Below are 7,231 nucleotides of genomic sequence, written 5' to 3' on the forward strand. Positions count from 1 at the left end.
AATGCAGTTACAAGAAGAGAGAGGGAGAGAGAGAGGCAGACGAAGAGAGTGACACAAAGAAGGATCGAGAGAGCGAAAGGGAGAGAGAGAGAGAAACATAAAAGAGAGACAGAGAAAGGAGAAAAGTAAGAAAAATAAGAAGAAACGACTGACACAGAGATAGAAAGACGAAGAGAGTGAAAGAAGAGAGAAGATAAAGAGAATAAACAGATAGTGATAGAGGTAGAGAGAGAGATATATAGACGAAGAGTGAAAGAGATAGAGATTGAGAGAAAAAAGAGTAAGATGAGGCTATTGATGAGTTTGTTGATTTATTTGCTTTGCGGTTGTCTTTGCGATCGTTTCTCCACAGAATTTCTTCCGTTATTCTTTCTCAATGTTTTGCCCCCTCCCCTCCTTCACAATCGGTTATTGATCGAGCTAATTGGACGCGTGCAGGTCGAGGTTTCGACACCCATCCCCACACTCCCTCCCACCCATCCAGCACGCGCTAATTGATATTATTGTGTGAACACATCCAGCGCCAGGAATGTGGGTCGTGCGGGCCAAAGATGAGACCCTTCAAAACTCGGGCCCTTCCCAGCGAGACGAGCCCGCACGCTGTGAGTCCACACGCAAAGCGCGCCGCCCAGAGAAGAAACAGGAAATGAGCGAAGTTTTACCGCGGTCCCTTTCCCGGCGAACGGGCTCGGGCAGCACGGGCAGCGAAAGGTGCTAACACACCCCCGGGGGGAGACGTACCGCTTGCGCCCCTTGTATGGCGTCGGGCCTTGGTGCCCGTAATTTATGCGCTAACATGTGTTTCCGGTTTCCTTCGGACGCCCGAGAGCATCGAAGGGGTGTTTTTGTTCGCTGTTTTTTTTTTGTTCTTCTTCTGCGCGCTCCCTCCTTTCGCGCCCTACGAGGGAAGTTTCTTCCTTGAGCGGGCCGCACTTTCCGCCCTCCCCTGTTTTTCACCAGCACGGGGCTAGGCTCCATTACGATAAATCCGGATAATTGCTCGACTCGCGCACGGAACCTTCGACCCGGGGGATGGCGCACCGGGGAGCGGGGCACGGCACAGGGAGATTAGGGAACTTTCTCCCTTTTCGTTCGTTCGCTCTTCGCGTTTGCGTTCATTTAATTTTCCACCACCACCAACGAACGGCTGACCGGCAACGAGATGCAGGAAATTCGCTCAACCCGGAGTCACGCATGGCCCCCCGCCTTGACTCCTACCAAGCATAAGCACACACACACACATGCAGAGAAACACTCGTTGCTGATTAATGTGATACGCGGCAGCTCTTCGCTGATAAGAGAAGACCACACAGTCAGGAAAAAAGTGAGCAACGTGTGGCAAGGCGGGAAAAGCGAGCGATCGGAAAATTGATGAAAAATCGGCCCTTCCCCAGAGTGAGAGGGAGAGAGAGAGAGAGAGGGGAGAGGGTTGGTTCGCGTGACCGGCGGTCATACATAACGGTACTGATTGGTGAAATTGGTTCATCCAACCCAACGGGGAATGAAGGGACAAGGAAGCGGGGACAGTGAGACGGGCAGTGTGAAGAAAAGGCTGGTTTGGCCTAATGGAAAGCAACGTCGGTATTTTGCAATCGTAAATCATCGTTTGCACGGAAAAATGTGCTTCCCCCCCCCCCCTTTCGCTCCCATCTCATCCCATCGCCCGGCAGGAAGGGGTAGGCCAAGGGTGAGAAGCGCAAAGTTTTGAGGGGAGGTGCGATTTTGAAGGAAACACATTTTTACACGAATCACAACTGCATTTTGTAGCAAAATGGAGAAGGACGAAGGAGGAGGCGGCAAGGAAGGGAGGATGTGAGGAACGGTGGACAAGCGGTGCATAAATAAGTGGCCGCCCTTTGCTAACGGAACGTGTTTGTGTGTGTGTGTGTGTGTGTGCGTGTGTGTTTGTGTGTCTGTGCGGTTGAAGACGTTGGACGCAGAGGAATATTACGAGCGAGAACCTTCAAATGAATAACGCTTTATTCTAAAGCGCTCTAGCATTCGTGTAGTGTATGTATGTGTATGTGTGTGTGTGTGTGAGAGATAACTGCAGATAATCATATGAAGACGCTCCTACCAGGGGTTTCAACATTTCTTGGTTCGAATATTGTGAGCAAGTTTTGTTTCTTTCTGGCACATTGTAATTTTTGTTTTTAATATTTTTTTTTTTTTGCATAAATAAGCGACTGAATAAAGTCAAAAAGTCAAAAATTTAAAACGACGCCTTAAACTATGCAATCGTATTAGCAAAACTACCTTACAGGATTTCGCACGATTTGTTGGTTGGTTCCCACGAGTTTTTGGTCCAATTGTATTGATATCCAATCGGAAAATACCAATACATTATGGGAACGAACCAAAAACCTATAGGATACGATCAAAAAATCGTAGGAACGCACCAAAAAATCATACGAATTGACCAATAAATCGTGGGAAACCTTGTAAAACTGTAAGATTTTTGTTTGAAATTACAAATACATTAGTAACGATTAACAATTTTCAGCGCAAGCTTGTTTCTTGGTCACTATTTTTACTGCTTTTTTCATCTCATCAAAGTGAATATCTTTCAAGCCGATCGACTTCAAGAATAAAGTTTGACACTTTTGCATCAAGAAGCCGAACCGAAGCAACAGCAGCAAAAATGCATCCACCACAGCAGCTTCTTTAAATCAGAGCATCACTCCATCACTCTCCCGGAAGTGCTGGACAGTAGAACTTTCGCCATTTATTATTATTCCCCCCTTCCAGATCGTCGAGTGAGGAAATCGTTGCCGGTACACTTTCAAAAAGAAAAGCAGGACAAAAAACCTCACCACCCATTGGCACACCACCAATCAGCAGCCGGCAGCAGGCTCAGCCGAGGTTAAGCACAACAATTTGCTGGATGGAAAATTCCGGCGGGCTCAGCAGTAAACAGGGGCACCCGCGGCACGCGGAGGTGCACGCGGGAGGAACTCATTTTCGTGACCATTCAGACGCTGCAACGCGCTGCAAACGTTCGCCTGCTCACAAGAAGGTCCCACAATATGCTTCGACTGCTGCCTACACACACACACACACACACGCACGGGGAAAATGTGTGGTGCTAAGCCAAAAAATTTGTGCACGGTTTGCAGAAAACCCAATCCCAGCGTGGTGCAGCGGCCAAACCGCCGGGCCGAAAGTGTGGGTCCGAAAGCAAGCGGGGGGGAGGGGGGGGAGGAGGACGAGCCGCCGAGGCGCACCGGCTGGTGGGCGGCCAAGATAAATTGCTTCAGAAACTTTTTGATAGTTCGATTATCTATAGCGAGCGCGCCGCCCGAGCTCGACTGCGGAACCTAATCGAGCCTTTTGGGTGCTTCCGAAGGGATTTTTTTTTTTTTTTTTTTGTTGGTTGGTTGGTTGGTTACCAGATTTCAATGTACCCCTCCCACCAGTACATGCAGGGCCGCCTCGAGCCATCTGTCTCGGCTGGCGCGTTGCTGCACATCGGCGAGGAAGGTGCCGAGCGGTAATCGGTTCGTCCAAACTCGCGGGCGAAAAATTCCACCCAACAAAATGTTTGATGATTTAGTGTACCCCGTCCCGTCCTCGGCCCGAATATTGAAACGTGAGTGTTGCTAGCCGCTTGCAGATGCACTCCCCGTGCGGCTACATGCAACGAACCCCTCCCATCCATAGAATAAAGTGTGAAAAAGCTATTTATGTGGCAAACTTACGACTGCATTCTTGCCGCCCGACGTCCCTGTAAGTAAAGAGCGGCTTTTTTTCCTATTTTGAGCTGCACCTGCAGACAATAGAAGAGTGAAACCAGCACCCACTACACCTCAACGCGACACTCTGAGCCTTCCTACGCACTCCATGATGTGCCCGCTAATCCTGGTGGTTGCGAATCTGCCCTTCTTTCTACCATCCAGTTCGAATTGGGCAGACAAATGTTACCGAAAACGAAACAACAACAAAAAAGTCCCTTGGTGCCATGACCAGGATTCGTGTGACGTGGCCCGACAGAAGCAGAAGTTTTGCGACACCGTTCGATGCGAGCTGTCTAAAAAAGGGGTTGACAGGTCCCAAGCCGGATCTACCGGATCTAAGGTGCACGAAATCTAACCCCGCAGCCCTCCCGATCCCCACGCACCCGTCAACCCGTCCACACTATTTCATTCTTGCGCAGTGCCGCAGAGAAATGGGAAAGAATTCTGCCCTTCCTGTTTGTGCGCGGGCTGCAAAAGGGCACATAATTAAAAGCTCCACAATGGTAGAACGCTTCTTCAAAGGTAACCACCATTCACCACCTCAGCCTCCCAGCATCACACATAGGTGGCTTTTCTTTCGTGTGGCTCATTTTCTTTCTCTTTGGCCGTGTGTTTTTTTACGTGTGGCCACCCAGCTGCTGATCATTTGCTCAGCTTTGCGATGCTGTTTGTTTAACGCTTTTGATGTCCTTATGAGCTACCGGCCCCTGACACCCCCTCACCCCACTTCATTGGGCTTTGTGTTCTGTTCGGGCGTATTTTATTTTTCTTTTTTTTCGTTTCGTATCGTCTTTGTCTTTGTGGCGTCGCTCCATCATTTTGTTTCACGTTTACCGGTGGCGTGATGAGGAGCGCCTACTTGCCGGGTTAATGTCAGTTTCACCGTTTTACACTGGAATGTATGCACACCTGGTACACACACACACACACACACACACACACACACACACACACACACACACCATTGCTGCTCATTTTGGTGCAAATTAAACTCCGGGCGTTGCTTTTCTTTTTGCGCCCAGCCCGCTTCCTTGGCCTTTTCTTTTCCGTTTTCCATCCTCTCTCGCTCTCTCTCTCTCTCTCGCTTAACCCCATTACCCCCTTTCCAACTGCAGTCGGGGAGTGACTCTCTGTACAGGGAGTGATAAAATATTTTTTAGCTTTTCACGTACATTTGCAGCGTGTAGTGCTGTGCCCAGCTGTGCTGGTCTAGTGCCTGCCAAGGCGCAACAACGCTCCGTTTCCGCAAAACCCCGGCCCGCACCGCGCTTAAGCTAAGGATGGCACCCCATTTGCCGTCTCCAATTAGGGCCGCTTTTGTAAACACACAAGAGCACAAAGAAAGGGGAAGGAGAGCGAACCAAAAAAAAAAAAAAAATGCTGAAACCTTCTGCACCGCCACGATTATACGGTGCGCTGAAAATGAAGGTTCGAATTTTTTGGAACTGAAACAAGCGCAGACAATGATAGTGGGGGAAAAAAGTCTCAAAAAAAGTCACTGCCATACCCACACACTCATATATCGCAGATAAAGGTAAAACAAAGTAGGCAAACTGAACACACACACACACACACACACACACACACACACACACACAAAAGGATGACAGAGTTCCTGGGCCCCCATGCAGGCGTTCGGTTTCGTTCAGCTTCTCTCGAGGGCACTTCAGGTTTTGGGGCACGATGTGCTGCTATTTGCCCTACCCGTATGTGCCTTGATGCATCCTCGCCTGCACACGTGTAATGTGCGTATATTAGTGGACCTTAGGGCGTCTAATTATTCCTTCCCACCGCCGAAGAAACGGAACGATAATGAGTCTACGATTGCCGCTTTTTGGGTGGATTTGCAAATGGAAAGAATGGCCGGAAACCGGACACCAGCGTGTGTTGGCCCGGCGCTTGACGAAACCCAACAGGGAACGCATCAGTCGGCATGGTCAGCAGTACGGGTCGCTGGCCCCTATTCGTTCCAGGCGCGGCCCCGACAAAAACATAGTGGATTACAGTGAGTCGAAAAATAAAGCGGTGGCTCACCTTAAGCCAAAACCAGGTTGCGTATATGTACCTGCGAGACATCCTCCCTCCCCTCTCCCCGTACAAAAAAAAAGGAACGGGGCCAAAGGGACAGGTGCAAGAGAGCGCCCCATCCCCGCACGGAACATTACAAAGGGATGAAATGTTATTAAATTCCATTGGAAATTTATGAAGACAACGTGACATCGGCCCCCGCACGAACTCCGTCGGGTTGGGCATGCTTTTCGGTTCGCTAGTGGCGAAGAGGAAGGAACACAACATGGGGAAAGGGGAGTCGTTTGCAGTAAACCAGCGCGCACCCAGTGCGCGGGCTTTTGACAGCATAATTCGTGCGCGGAACGCACTTAAAATCAGCCCGGGCGGTGGCGAAAATGAACTCAACCCGACATGTGGTTTGCACGAAGGCTGGCTGGGTGGATGGGGCGGCGGGGCGGAAATGAGGCACGAAAAGAGGAGCTGAGGTGCGTAGGGCGTAGGGTAAACTAGTTGCGGTTGCCCAGGTGACAGAGAGCGTGGCGGTTCGGTCGGCTGCCGGTTAATAAGAGTCCGCACACAGGCACGGAGTTGAGGAGGCTGCCGAATGGGGAGGCCAAAATCACACCACTTGTCTGCGTTTGTAATCAGCTTTTAAAGCAGCAATGAGTTCGGTTGTCACCTGGGGCAATGAAGCGGCGGGAGGGAGGTAAAAATAAAAAAAAAAAAACGACAAAAGAATTCAAGATTAGTGCTAAAAGGAAAGCTGTACCCTGAAGGGGTGATATTTTGGGGCTGGGGCGGTTTGACAGGGTGGAGACAATATTTTTGTGTCAAGTTTGTCGCCCCGTTGTTTTCGAGCGTAGTTTTTTCGTTCGTCGTCTTCTTTAATTTCCTGAAGTCTTGTGGGAGCAAATGGATGTGATTATGTACGGAACGCACGTCAAAAAGTCACCCTAAAACCCCTGCTTCCCCTGTACGAGTGTGTGTGTGTGTCTGAATGTGTGTCGGTAGGCAAGACACTAACCCCCTGCGCCTGCCCATCCCCATCGGGAAGGCAAATTATTATTAAAGAATCCGGAAATGACGCGCACGCTATTAGCAGCGGCAAGGCCAGCCCGCAACCTTATTACACCACCCACACATAAAGGGCATGGGGGGGAAGCGTTAAGGCGCTGTTCGGGCTGGCGGAAAAGGGTGCAGTGTCGGAGCGTAGAACACAACGATTACTATAACTTGTGTTATTAAATGAGGATGGTTTTTAATTAAGCCTTTGATGAACGAGGAAGAGCTTGGTGGAGCAAGGCAAGAGCTGCGTAGCGAGCAATGAACGGAAAGCGAGCGCACACTTTGGCACATTCCACAGCACAGGATGGGCGCTGCACCGTGTGGAGCGCTCCACACATTCCCTTGGACGGTTGTGAGGCGGAGTTTTGGAGGTGGATCAGTAAGTTCAGCTCTGTATTCGCCTGGATAAATCATCACACCTC

Source organism: Anopheles gambiae, chromosome X (assembly GCF_943734735.2).
Source record: "Anopheles gambiae chromosome X, idAnoGambNW_F1_1, whole genome shotgun sequence".
Classification (NCBI taxonomy): domain Eukaryota; kingdom Metazoa; phylum Arthropoda; class Insecta; order Diptera; family Culicidae; genus Anopheles; species Anopheles gambiae.